The 13,883-nt window shown below is 45.8% G+C and overlaps 1 long non-coding RNA gene across 1 annotated transcript in view; it reads right to left on the bottom strand.

Annotated features, from left to right (window-relative positions):
• Positions 1-662: 662 nt before the first annotated feature.
• LOC122174263 (uncharacterized) overlaps positions 663-13,883 on the bottom strand; it is a 39,497-nt gene continuing 26,276 nt past the window's right edge. The window contains exons 2-3 of the long non-coding RNA XR_010601863.1: positions 3,025-3,193; positions 663-880 (exon numbers count right to left, since the gene is read on the bottom strand). This is a non-coding gene — a long non-coding RNA (uncharacterized LOC122174263). The remainder of the gene's footprint in view (positions 881-3,024; positions 3,194-13,883) is intronic.

Below are 13,883 nucleotides of genomic sequence, written 5' to 3'. Positions count from 1 at the left end.
TCACCTGGCCGCTGATTATGCGCAGCCAGACACCAGGGCGGTTAGAAGAGTACAGCAGGGCGCGGTGCGCATCAGAGAAGCTTTGAAAACCAGTTTTGTGACTGGCCAGGCTACGATGTGAAACTTCTGTTTGTTTCTCCTTGATGAAACCCCCCGCCCTGGGTTCACTCTACTTCCCTGTAAGCTAACCATCCTCCCCTCCCCCCTTCGAGCACCGCTTGCAGAGGCAATAAAGTCATTGTTACTTCACATTCATGGATTCTTTATTATTTCATCACACAAATAGGATAACTGCCAAGGTAGCCCAGGAGGGGTGGGGGAGAAGGTAAGTGCTGGGTGGGGTGGGGGAGGAGGGAAGGACAAGGACACACTGCACTTTAACACTTATTGAAGGCCAGCCTTCTGATGCTTGGGCAATCATCTGGGGTGGAGTAGCTGGGTGGCCGGAGGCCCCCCCACCGTGTCCTTGGGTGTCTGGGTGAAGAGGCTGTGGAACTTGGGGAGGAGGGCTGTTGGTTACACAGGGGCTGTAGCGGTGGTCTCTGCTCCTGCTGCCTTTCCTGCGGCTCAACCATACGCTGGAGCATATCAGTTTGATGCTCCAGCAGCTGGAGCATCGACTCTTGCCTTCTGTCAGCAAGCTCATGCCACCTATCCTCTTCAGCCCGCCACTTGCTCTCTTCAGCCCACAATTCAGCCCGCCACCTCTCCTCTCATTCATATTGTGCTTTTCAGCACTCTGACATTGTCTGCTTCCACGCATTTTGCTGTGCTCTGTAAGCGTGGGAGGACATCCGGAGCTCCGAGAACATATCATCCCGAGACTGCCATTTTCTCCTTCTAATCTTCACTAGCCTCTGCGAAGGAGAAACATTTGCAGCTGGTGGAGGAAAAAGGAGAGGTGGTTAAAAAGACACGTTTTAGAGAACAATGGGTACACTCTTTCACATTAAATTTTGCTGTTCACATTACACAGCACATGTGCTTTCATTACAAGGTCGCATTTTTCCTCTTATATTGAGGGCCTGGTGTTTTGGAGTGAGAGATCACTCACGCAGTGCCAGGCAACAGAATTCGGCTTGCAGGCAGCCATGGTAAGCCACAGTCTTTTGGCTTTTTTAACCTTCATAACATGTGGGAATGGTTTCAAAGAGCAGCGCCCTCATTTCCCATACAAAACACCCATGGTATTGCCATTTAAAATGGGTTTGCAGTGTAAAAGGAGGGGCTGCACAAACCCAACTAACCCCTCTCCCCTCCCACACCCAATTCTCTGGGATGATCACCTCCCCCCCCCCCCCCCAACGCGTGGCTAACAGCGGGGAATATTTCTGTTCAGCCGAGCAGGAACGGGCACCTCTGAATGTCCCCTTAATAAATGAATGTCACCCCATTTCAACCAGGTGATCGTGAATGCTATCACTCTCCTGAGGATAACAAAGACAGATAAGGAATGGATGTTGTCTGCATGCCAGCAAACACCAGGACCATACGCTGCCATGCTTTGTTATGCAATGATTCCAGACTACATGCTACTGGTCTGGCGTGGTAAAGTGTCCTACCATGGGGGACGGGATAAGGCAGCCCTCCCCAGAAACCTTTTGCAAAGGCTTTGGGAGTACATGAAGGAGAGCTTTCTGGAGATGTCCCTAGAGGATTTCCACTCCATCCCCATAGACATTAACAGACTTTTCCAGTAGCTGTACTGGATGTGATTGCCAGGGCAAATTAATCATTGATCATTAAATACGCTTGCTTTTAAACCATGTGTAATATTTACAAAGGTAAACTCGCCAGAGGTCCCTTGTGTGCCCTCAGGGTCTGGGAGCATGCCTTGGGTCAGTTCGGGGCTTACTGATTACAAGTCCAGGGTGATAAACATATCCTGGTTGTTGGGGAAACCGGTTTCTCCGCTTCTTTGCTGTGAGCTATCTTCATTGTCTTTATCATCATCATCTTCCTTGTCCACGAAACACGCTTCCATGTTGCGTGATTCTCCATTGATGGAGTCGAAGCACAGGGTTGGGGTAGTGGTGGCTGCACTCCCTAGCATGGCATGCAGCTCTGTGTAGAAGCAGCATGTCAGCGGCTCTGCCCGGACCTTCCGTTTGCCTCTCTGGCTTTGTGATAGGCTTGTCTTAGCTCCTTAATTTTCACGAGGCACTGCTGTGCGTCCCTGTTATGGTCTCTGTCCTTCATGCCCTTTGAGACTTTTTCTAATGTTCTGGCATTTTGTTTACTGTTACGGAGTTCACTAGCACTGATTTGTCTCCCCATATGGTGAGCATATCCTGTACCTCCCGTTCGGTCCATGCTGGAGCTCTTTTGCGATCCTGGGACTCCATCATGGTTACCTGTGCTGATGAGCTCCGCATGGTAACCTGTGCTCTCCACGCTGGGCAAACAGGAAATGAAATTCAAAAGTTCACGGGGCTTTTCCTGTCTACCTGGTCAGTGCATCTGAGTGCTGTCCAGAACAGTCACAATGAAGCACTCTGGGATAGCTCACGGAGGCCAATACCATCGAATTCCATCCACACTATCCCAAATCCAACCCGGAAAGGCCGATTTCAGCGCTAATCCCCTTGTCGGAGGTGGAGTAAAGAAATCGGTTTAAAGGGCCCTTTAAGTTGAAAAAAAGGGCTTCGTCGTGTGGACATGTCCAGGCTTAATTCAATTTAACGCTGCTAAATTCGACCTAAACTCGTAGTGTAGACCAGGCCTTAGTCTGTTACTTTAACCACGATATCAGACCATGAGATCAACTTTTTCCCACTGGGGATCTAAATGCTGGAAACCCCATACCACACAATCCTTGCAGCTAGATGGACAATTAGAAATTACTGGATGCAAACTGTTGAAAAGAAGATGATTAATACCCAAAAAGGGAAGTGTCAAACCACACTTAAATCATGAGGAAATTTCTACAAGTGCTTTGTAACTTTTCAAAACTAAAATGATACTATTTCTACAAACAAGTAAACTATGAATAGTATCTAACAATCAAATCAACCATCATATTACCTGTTTTTAGGCCTCTCACTCAAACTCAAACACTTAAGTACACTTTTTGAGGCACATTAACAAAAGAGACCTTCTTCCTTGTAGGTTGTCGCTTTTAACTGTTAAACATGGGTGTTGATTTAGGTAACAGCAACAGCGTCTTCAGCAAATGTGTTCTTTTATTCCTATGCTGTGAAATCAAGTAAACAGTTGCAAAGTTACCTTATATCTATTTGTGATTCTTTAAATGAATGATTCCCATTTAAGTCCCAGTGACATATCTTATTGTAGTGTTACAAATTGCATTAAAATCATGGAGAAACAGATAAATGAAGTCAGTCTTAGCACAACAGACTAATTTTCCATACTAATTTAGCTTCCCACTTGGGGAAGCAAGCAGTGATTTCTGACATATTTCAGTATATTGTTGACTGTATTGTACTCAAAGTATTGTAATTTTTATTTGTTATGCATTCATTTAGGTACCGTAATGTGTCAAACATATTTTTCCATTAGCATATGTTTACTATATTTGTCTTCTTTTGAAATTCAAAACTCACAACTATAGTGGAAAGGAGAAAAAAAGCCTAAATAAGCACTGCTAATTATATGAAAGGGATTTTTAATTTAACCACACAGACAGATCTTTCAGTAAAGAGGGAAATGACTCATTCTAGATTGCAGAGGTGTCCAGACTGGGATACTGCCAGAGTTGAATTTGGGGTTGAGATATTAATCTGAACCTGGCAGCCATCTGAATGTTAATTTGCACATGGCATCCTAGCCAAAATAGAACAATTATTTCAAGGACTTTTCCAGCTAAGGCTCTGCTATTTCTGTCCCCCACCTGACCTGGCCACACTCATGACGCTTCAGCTGGCTTCTCTGCTTCTTCATGGAGATTGACAAATCAAAGTCATCAGCCTCCTAATTCAGAATGGGACTACCAAGGGATTGTAATCATCTAAACACACAGCATCAGGGAGTAGCACAATCCTTTCCACTGCTAGTACTACTACTTAGAAGGACAAATCCTATAATGGCTTCATGGTAAGTCCCAAGGAAAAGAGAGAGTAAAGGTCTATAAGACTCCCTCCCAGAGAAGAACAGCAGTGAGTGGGAGTCCTCCACAGGACGAGTTCTGCATTCTGGATCCAAACACTGCCCATATTGTATTCAACCACTTAAAGTTGACCCCTAATTTTATAATCTTCTTGGGCACCTGCAGCATCCTATAAGTAAAATCTCAGTTCTCAGCAATGCAATATTTCTTGACAGTTACCATTAGTTTGTTCTTAATTGACAATTTTAAGGATTTTTTTTAATTTAACAGATGGCAGGGATGGTATATAATTCTTTTGTTCTCGTTCCTGATCTCCTATCATATGTGTCATTGGAATCTCAATGCTTTTAGTGATACCTCAGGCAGAAACATCAGAATGAATTACATAATCAATACCACTCTAGATATGCATTCACCCGTAGACAAGAATATAAGGGATTTACTTTGTGTGCAGGCTTAAGTTGTTTATTGACTTGATAGTTTTAAGGCTTAGTAGGAGGTCAATGGCTTAGGGGCTAATTCATTAAAAATACTTACATCAGAGGGAGAACACATTTTCTTCTAAGGATCCTAAAGTTTGCGGGAGTTGAAAGCAAAAAAAAAAAAAAATGGTGAATGTGTACCGGCTTTGGTTTGCTTATATAAGTATATTCTGGTATACTATGTGAACAGGAGCTAGGCAAAAAACATGTATATTTCTCAAGTGCATATGGTGTAAAATTCAGCAATACATTTAGAAATTATTAAAAGTTATGAAACAATGTAACTAAAGCAAAGGGGTGAAAGTTAAAGCTGAACTGAGTCAGTCTGAGTCCACAATAATTATTTCTGATCTAAAATAGTCACAGTAAAAGTGAGATCAGAAACAGGGCTGAAGTGTTCTTAAGTCATGTTAGCATGTTGGAGGTCTGAAATAAATTCATAATGTTATATACTGTGTAACAATCTGCCTCATTACTTGAGCAAAAGAGGTAGGCTCAGGGCTGAGTGGAAAGCCTAGTTGGGATGGAGTTGTTGTTTGTCTTTTTTCCACTGTTTTCACAGTGTTAAATACAGTGTTACAGAACTTGGGGAGAAATATATATGGCTTATTTCTTTTTTGAAGAAAAGCAAAAATTATAAGAAAAGAGTGCCAGAGAGTGCACTGCAGATGAAAACTAAGTCGTGTCAGACTAATATTCTTAGAATTACTATAAATAGATATTTATACTATTTATTATGTTAAACCTGGGAGCAGCATTGGGTCAGATCATGAGACCCAGCCTGACCCCTCCCCATTGGATTTGGAGAAAAACACTACCCCTTTCTTTGATACTCAGTTATGCCACTCCCAGCTGGACTGCATCTATGTTTCCCCATTTAACATCTTGCAGGTCCACTTCTCCAGCATCAGGACAACTGTATTTTCAGTCCACCTTCTAGTGGCTGAGGTGGCTTTATAAATGACTGATCAGACAGGGTTGACCCACTGGTATTTTAACAACAGTCTGCTGGAGGACATGGGCTTTATGGCATCTTTCTGAGAATCTTGGCTGGCCTAATGGGGGGCAGAGGCATGCCTTTCCCTTGGCACAGAGGTAGTGGGATGTGGGGAAAGTATGTACATCTAGTTCTTCTGCCATGCTTATCTCCCAGGGGGGCAGTTGACAGCGGGACATGGTGATGGAGCAGTGGAGTGGGAGAGGTGCCTGGCTGATTGCCCCAGGAATCCATCTCTCTGCAATGTAAGGAGAAGTGGGATGAGCTCAATGCTGTTGATGACCATTGGGCCAGGGATGTTTTTGTTAGATCCCACATTCAGTTCTTTCTGGAGATGAATCACAGTTCCCACTTCTATGCCCTGGTGAAAAAGAGGGGTGCCAAAAAGCACAAAACCTGGCTCCTGGTGGAGGACAGCATATCCCTTCTAGTTCCAGTGTAGATGTAGGAAAGGATGAGGGCTTTTATGGTAGCCTCTTCTCCCCAGACCTAGCCATCCCACAAGACCTTGCAAGCACCAGCATTGTACTCCCAAGGGATAGCATGGGTGACTGAGACCAGTTAGAGAACCCTCTCACTCTGGCCAAGTTTTGAGAAGCTCTCCATCTGATGCCCACAAACAAATCTCCAGGCATCGATGTACTGACCAGTTCTACCACACATTCTGGGAAATCCCTGGCCTGGACCTTGCTGCCTGCTGGGCAGAATGCTTGGAAAGTGGGGGCTCCCATTGTTCTGAAGGTAGGCACTGCTGACCCTGCTGCCCAAAAAGGGGGATCCCCATGACTTATGGAATTGGTGCCCAGTTTAGCACCTCAGCATGGACTACAGAATCATAGCAAAAGCCATCTTGCAGCAGCTGAGGTCCATTCTGTCGGACATGATCCACCCGAACCATACATACACCATCCTGTGCTGGATGATCTTTGGCAATCTCTATCTGATCTGGGACCTACTCCTTCAATCATGTAGGGATAGTCTATCACTTGTCCGCCTTTCCCTGGACCAGGAGAAGATGTTTGACAGGATGGATTACAGGTCTATCTTGGACATTCCATGGGCATTCAGCTTCACATCCCATTTTGTCAGGTTTCTCCATGTGTTGTATGCCTCTGCATAGTGTCTGGACAAGTTTAACTGGGCTTGACTGAACTTGTGATCTTCAGCCAACCGGATTTAGAAACACCAAGGAAGTGCCTTACATAGTGGAGACTTTTCCCACTGTGAGTAACACTTCTTGCTGCTGTAGGGAGGATAGCCCCTTGAACAAGTCAGCATCCTCATCACCTCACCACACTCAAGTACCACATTATGGAGCCCACTAGTGTGGGATGAATTGGCAGGGGTCGGCAACATGTCTGTACACAGACACAAGTGTCCACAGTAAAATTTTTCAGGTCCGTGGGGGTGCTCAAAAGTGGCTCCCCACAAGTGGCTCCCTGTCCCTGTTGTTTCTGGCAGAGGCACAGCCAGGCAGCTCTGCATGCTGTCTCCATTCCTCCTCCCTGAGCACGGACTCCACGGCTCCCAGGCAATTGGCAGGGAACCATGGTCAATGGGAGCTGCTGGGCTGGAGCCTGCAGACAGGGCAGTGCGCAGAGCCTCCTGGTCACGCCTCCGCGTAGGAGCTGGAGGGGGGACATGCCGCTGCTTCTGGGAGCTGCTTGAGGTAAATGCTGCATGGAGCTTGCACACACTTCCCCTGCTCTGCCCCACCCATCCCTAACCCCCCTTCCACCCTCCGAACCCCTTGGTCCCAGCCTGGAGCCCCCTCCTGCATCCCAAATCCCTTTAAACCCCCTTACACACACCCCAGCTGTGGCTCCACAAAGTAATGAGACTTCCTTATCAACCTAGTCCTGGCATAGGCCAATACAGACATCCATCACACTAGGAGGAGGAAGTTGGATTGGGGTTGTTCTGCAATTTGGGGGACTATTTCAAGTTCCTTGTTAAGTCAAGACTCCAAACAGAATTCTTCTGGGTAGGCTCCACTGAGTCCTTAGATGCCTTTGAGAAGCAGTGGGCATTGTTGGGGGTTCTCTGATCATTGTTCCCTTCTGGTTCCCTGATATTTAACAATTGAGCCTTACTCCCTGTCCTGTTTTGTTTTTATTGCCCCACAACTTCAGTTGTGGTTTGGGTTCAGTGGTTCCTCCCCATCAATTGAGGGGGCAAACCTTTAGTTCTGGGCAGGTCTAGTCCCTGCCCTCTCAGTATCTGCCATAGTACGCCTTTGTATTATTAGTATTTTAGGCCCCCTTTAGGCTCCACTGAGACACGGGCGTTTGCATACATAGAGTCTTCGCATGATAATGGGGATTAGGCCTGGGTCCTGCAATGCTTCACATGAAGACCGACTTTTGCACAAGTCAGTGGGGCTCCCTGTGAAAAGCTGCATCCACTTCTTCTTCTTCAACGCTTAGCCAGACAGTCGGCCATAGTGATCATTTGCCATTTGGTCCGTTCCTGCGCAACCACAAAGGCTTGACAGCTTGAGAGTCCAACATTGGAACAGACTTGATGAACCCATGTAATGGGGGTCTGCCTCTGGGTCACCTCCACTCTTGGTTGGTGGAGTTTTACCATGTATGTTACAAGCCGCAGAGTAAAGCGGAAGAATGACTTCTCGTGTCTTGCTCACAACACACCTGTTAATGCATCCCAGAATCATGTTTGCTTTTTTTGCAACAGCTTCACACTGTTGACTCATATTTAGCTTGTGGTCCACTATAACCCCTAGATCCCTTTCTGCCGTACTCCTTCCTAGACAGTCTTTTCCCATTCTGTATGTGTGAAATTGATTTTTCCTTCCTAAGTGGAGCACTTTGCATTTGTCTTTGTTAAACTTCATCCTGTTTAACTCAGACCATTTCTCCAATTTGTCCAGATCATTTTGAATTATGACCCTGTCCTCCAAAGTAGTTGCAATCCCTCCCAGTTTGGTATCATCCGCAAACTTAATAAGCGTACTTTCTATGCCAATATCTAAGTCGTTGATGAAGATATTGAACAGAGCCGGTCCCAAAACAGACCCCTGCGGAACCCCACTCGTTACGCCTTTCCAGCAGGATTGGGAACCATTAATAACAACTCTCTGAGTACGGTTATCCAGCCAGTTATGCACCCACCTTATAGTAGCCCCATCTAAGTTGTATTTGCCTAGTTTATCGATAAGAATATCATGCGAGACCGTATCAAATGCCTTACTAAAGTCTAGGTATACCACATCCACCGCTTCACCCTTATCCACAAGGCTCGTTATTCTATCAAAGAAAGCTATCAGATTGGTTTGACATGATTTGTTCTTCACAAATCCACGCTGGCTGTTCCCTATCACCTTACCACCTTCCAAGTGTTTGCAGATGATTTCCTTAATTACTTGCTCCATTATCTTCCCTGGCACAGAAGTTAAACTAACTGGTCTGTAGTTTCCTGGGTTGTTTTTATTTCCCTTTTTATAGATGGACACTATATTTGCCCTTTTCCAGTCTTCTGGAATCTCTCCCGTCTCCCATGACTTTCCAAAGATAATAGCTAGAGGCTCAGATATCTCCTCTATTAGCTCCTTGAGTATTCTAGGATGTATTTCATCAGGCCCGGGTGACTTGCAGGAATCTAACTTTTCTAAGTGATTTTTAACTTGTTCTTTTTTTATTTTATCCGCTAAACCTACCCCCTTCCCATTAGCATTCACTATGTTAGGCATTCCTTCAGACTTCTCGGTGAAGACCGAAACAAAGAAGTCATTAAGCATCTCTGCCATTTCCAAGTTTCCTGTTACTGTTTCTCCCTCTTCACTAAGCAGTGGGCCTACCCTGTCTTTGGTCTTCCTCTTGCTTCTAATGTATTGATAAAAAGTCTTCTTGTTTCCTTTTATTCCCGTAGCTAGTTTGAGCTCATTTTGTGCCTTTGCCTTTCTAATCTTGCCCCTGCATTCCTGTGTTGTTTGCCTATATTCTTCCTTTGTAATCTGTCCTAGTTTCCATTTTTTATATGACTCCTTTTTATTTTTTAGATCGTGCAAGATCTCGTGGTTAAGCCAAGGTGGTCTTTTGCCACATTTTCTATCTTTCCTAACCAGCGGAATAGCTTGCTTTTGGGCCCTTAATAGTGTCCCTTTGAAAAACTGCCAACTCTCCTCAGTTGTTTTTCCCCTCAGTCTTGATTCCCATGGGACCTTACCTATCAGCTCTCTGAGCTTCCCAAAATCTGCCTTCCTGAAATCCATTGTCTCTATTTTGCTGTTCTCCCTTCTACCCTTCCTTAGAATTGCAAACTCTATGATTTCATGATCACTTTCACCCAGGCTGCCTTCTACTTTCACATTCTCAACGAGTTCCTCCCTATTTGTTAAAATCAAGTCTAGAACAGCTTCCCCCCTAGTAGCTTTTTCAACCTTCTGAAATAAAAAGTTGTCTCCAATGCAGTCCAAGAATTTGTTGGATAGTCTGTGCCCCGCTGTGTTATTTTCCCAACATATATCCAGATAGTTGAAGTCCCCCATCACCACCAAATCTTGGGCTTTGGATGATTTTGTTAGTTGCTTGAAAAAAGCCTCATCCACCTCTTCCACCTGGTTAGGTGGCCTGTAGTAGACTCCTAGCATGACATCTCCCTTGTTTTTTGCCCCTTTAAGCCTAACCCAGAGACTCTCAACACTTCTGTCTCCTATGTCCATCTCTACCTCAGTCCAAGTGTGTACATTTTTAATATATAAGGCAACACCTCCTCCCTTTTTCCCCTGTCTATCCTTCCTGAGCAAGCTGTACCCATCCACACCAACATTCCAATCATATGTATTATCCCACCAAGTTTCAGTGATGCCAACAATGTCATAGTTGTATTTATTTATTAGCACTTCCAGTTCTTCCTGCTTATTCCCCATACTTCTCGCATTTGTATATAGGCATCTAAGATACTGGTTTGATCTTTCCTCCCAGTTTTGTCCTGACTCTCCTTTCTCTCTGCCAATATAGCCCACACTCCCTCTTGTTTCCGACCCATCTCCCCGGTCTCCATGTTCCCCACTTACCTGTGGGCTTTGCTCACCTGTCCCCGTCGAACCTAGTTTAAAGCCCTCCTCACTAGGTTAGTCAGTCTGTGTCCGAATAGGGTCTTTCCTCTCCTCGAAAGGTGAACGCCATCTCTGCCTAGCAGTCCTTCCTCAAATAGCATCCCGTGGTCTAGGAAGCCAAAGCCCTCCTGGCGACACCATCTTCGCAGCCAGGCATTCACCTCCATGATGCATCTGTCTCTGCCTGGGCCCCTACCTTTGACAGGAAGAATTGAAGAGAATACCACCTGCGCTCCAAACTCCTTCACCCGTACTCCCAGAGCCCTGTAGTCACTCTTGATCCGCTCAGTGTCACACCGCGCAGTATCATTTGTGCCCACATGGATGAGTAGCATGGGGTAGTAGTCAGAGGGCTGGATAATCCTCGACAATGCCTCCGTAACGTCTCGGATACGGGCCCCCGGCAGGCAGCATACCTCCCGAGATGAAATGTCAGGGCGACAGATGGGCGCCTCCGTCCCCCTCAGCAGAGAGTCTCTGACCACCACTACCCTACGTTTCCTATTCGCAGTGGTGGCAGCAGACTTTCCAGCCTTAGGGGTACGAGGCTTCTCCTCCTTTACTGTAGGGAGTGATTCCTTCTTTCCTGTATCAAGAAGAGCATAACGGTTACCTATAACCACGGCAGGAGGGTTCGGAGCAAGGGTGGAGCACTGCCTGCTGCCAGAAGTAACCAGCTGCCAGTGTCCACCCTGAGCCATCTCCTCCTCCACCAGTGGTGTATCAGCAGTCCTGTGTACTGGGACAGCTACCTCAGCTGTCTCCACATGGACACTGTCAAGGAATTGCTCGTGGATACGGATGCTCCTCAACCTAGCCACCTCCTCCTGTAGCTCTCCCACCTGCTGCCTGAGAGATTCCACCAGCAGGCACCTCTCACATTGGATGGTCCCCCCAGCCTGGATATCAGTAAGTGGAAATTGCAAGTTACAGTCTTTGCAAAACCACACCAGGATCTGGGTAGAGGCATCCATGCTTAGGCACTCTGTCTGGCTACAGGCACAGGTGGAGGAGACAGTAGCAGTGCTGGCACAGGTGTTGCGGGTCTTCCTAACCATCGTAAGCCTCCCTCTGTCAAACTCCCGTCTGCAGCCCCCTGTCAGCCCAAAAGGGTGCTGTATTGCTCCTCCTTCACCTGGAGAACTCCCTTGTGAAACTCCCTGTTAGCAGCCCCTGTTCGCAAAGCTCCCTGGTCGCTTGTGCGCTGCTTTATAAAGCCCTGGCCTGTATGAATGCCCCGCCCAGTTCTGGGCGCCGCATTTTAAAAAAGATGTGGAGAAATTGGAAAGGGTCCAAAGAAGAGCAACAAGAATGATTAAAGGTCTTGAGAACATGACCTATGAAGGAAGGCTGAAAGAACTGGGCTTGTTTAGTTTGGAGAAGAGAAGACTGAGAGGGGACATGATAGCAGTTTTCAGGTATCTAAAAGGGTGTCATAAGGAGGAGGGAGAGAACTTGTTCACCTTAGCCTCTAAGGATAGAACCAGAAACAATGGGTTTAAACTGCAGCAAGGGAGGTCTAGGTTGGACATTAGGAAAAAGTTCCTAACTGTCAGGGTGGTTAAACACTGGAACAAATTGCCTAGGGAGGTTGTGGAATCTCCGTCTCTGGAGATATTTAAGAGTAGGTTAGATAAATGTCTATCAGGGATGGTCTAGACAGTATTAGGTCCTGCCATGCGGGCAGGGGACTGGACTCGATGACCTCTCGAGGTCCCTTCCAGTCCTATAATCTATGAATCTATGAATAAGCCACCCGGAGAATGGCATTCACTGGAACATCTCCTGGCATCCTTGCAACATGTCCGAAAAGCATAAGGCGCCACCTGCGGACAATGGCCCCAGTAGTCTGTAGACCCAAATGACCATAAACATCTGCATTACAGATGAAGTCATTCCATTTTATGTCTAATATATGACATTGATATTTTGTATGGAAAGAGTCTGTGTGGCTTAATGTCTGTGTTTTGCTGCAATATGAGAAGGATACAGCTTGAATAAATCATAGAATCATAGAAGATTAGGGTTGGAAGAGACCTCAGGAGGTCATCTACTCCAACCCCCTGCTCAAACCAGGATCAACCACAACTAAATCATCCCAGCCAGGACTTTGTCAAGCTTGGCCTTAAAAATCATAAACTTGGTTGTCATACTAAGATGATGTTGATTCCATATGCATTGTAAATGGCCCATGGCACATGCTGTGATGCCAAACTGATGGAGAACCTCTGTGTGAGAACTGGAGTAGCTGGTAAGTATAGAACCCAGATAGCAAAAGCTGGAAATTGATTTGATGGTTTCGTTGTTCAAAGAGATTGGAGACGCAGGTGGACTTGGTCCCAGATTTTGCAGTTTTGTCTTCATGAAACATGGAGACCAATCTTAGCTGACTCCTCCTCCATGCTTAGCTGACTCCTCCACTTCATGCTGGAGTGCCTCATGAAACCTACCAGGGCTCTGTACTAAAAGAACAACATCATCAGCATAGTCAAGTCCCCTCCCACACAAATACCTCATTGTGGTGGAGGGGGTGTAACATCTGAAGTAGGGGATTGCTCATTGGAGATATGCCATCAGCGATGAAGGCTTGTCGGAAATATCGCCTTGGGCATTATACGAGGTGGACAGATTCAACGAGAACCCTGAAAATGATGGCTAACACAGGCAGCAAAGATGCAAGGCAGCAGCTGCACGTAGCTACCAGAGGCGAAGGAAGTAACTGAGAAAGACTCAATGGCTCGGGTCGCACAGCGTGAAGCCAGTACTGGTAGACCAGGAAAAGGGTCGCATCACTGCACCTCCATCTCATCCCAGTGGGACAAGGTATTTCACAGGATAATTGTTTGCTCTTGTTTTTTTGACCATGAATAACCTAGCATCCACTCAACCACAACAAATTGCATGACTGAAACGTAAGTTGTCACCTATTCAGGACTGCTTCTTCCTATGGGTTTGGATAGCAGGTAGCATACTGTGGGCACTACCAGAATATAAGTAAGTAATCATTGTTACACTAGCAGCTGTGGTGAAGAGGTACTTTAGGGGGAAAAAAAACTCAACACTACCACTTTCACAGAACAGAGTATGAACTCATGAATTTCGGTACCCTCAGAAACAGAATCACCAGACTCTTGTTTAGGTTAGGAAGGTTTAAGAAAGACACCACATTGTTTATTGAGGATGGAGTATACCCTTCAGGCACAAGCCAGCCTACTGTCTCTTTCTCAGCATTTCACCCACTGAGGTTGTCATATTCAAATG

The sequence above is a fragment of the Chrysemys picta genome, chromosome 1, assembly GCF_011386835.1.
Source record: "Chrysemys picta bellii isolate R12L10 chromosome 1, ASM1138683v2, whole genome shotgun sequence".
Classification (NCBI taxonomy): Eukaryota; Metazoa; Chordata; order Testudines; family Emydidae; genus Chrysemys; species Chrysemys picta.
The sequence above is the reverse complement of the archived record's forward strand: the minus strand, read 5'-3'. Positions and strand labels throughout refer to the sequence as shown.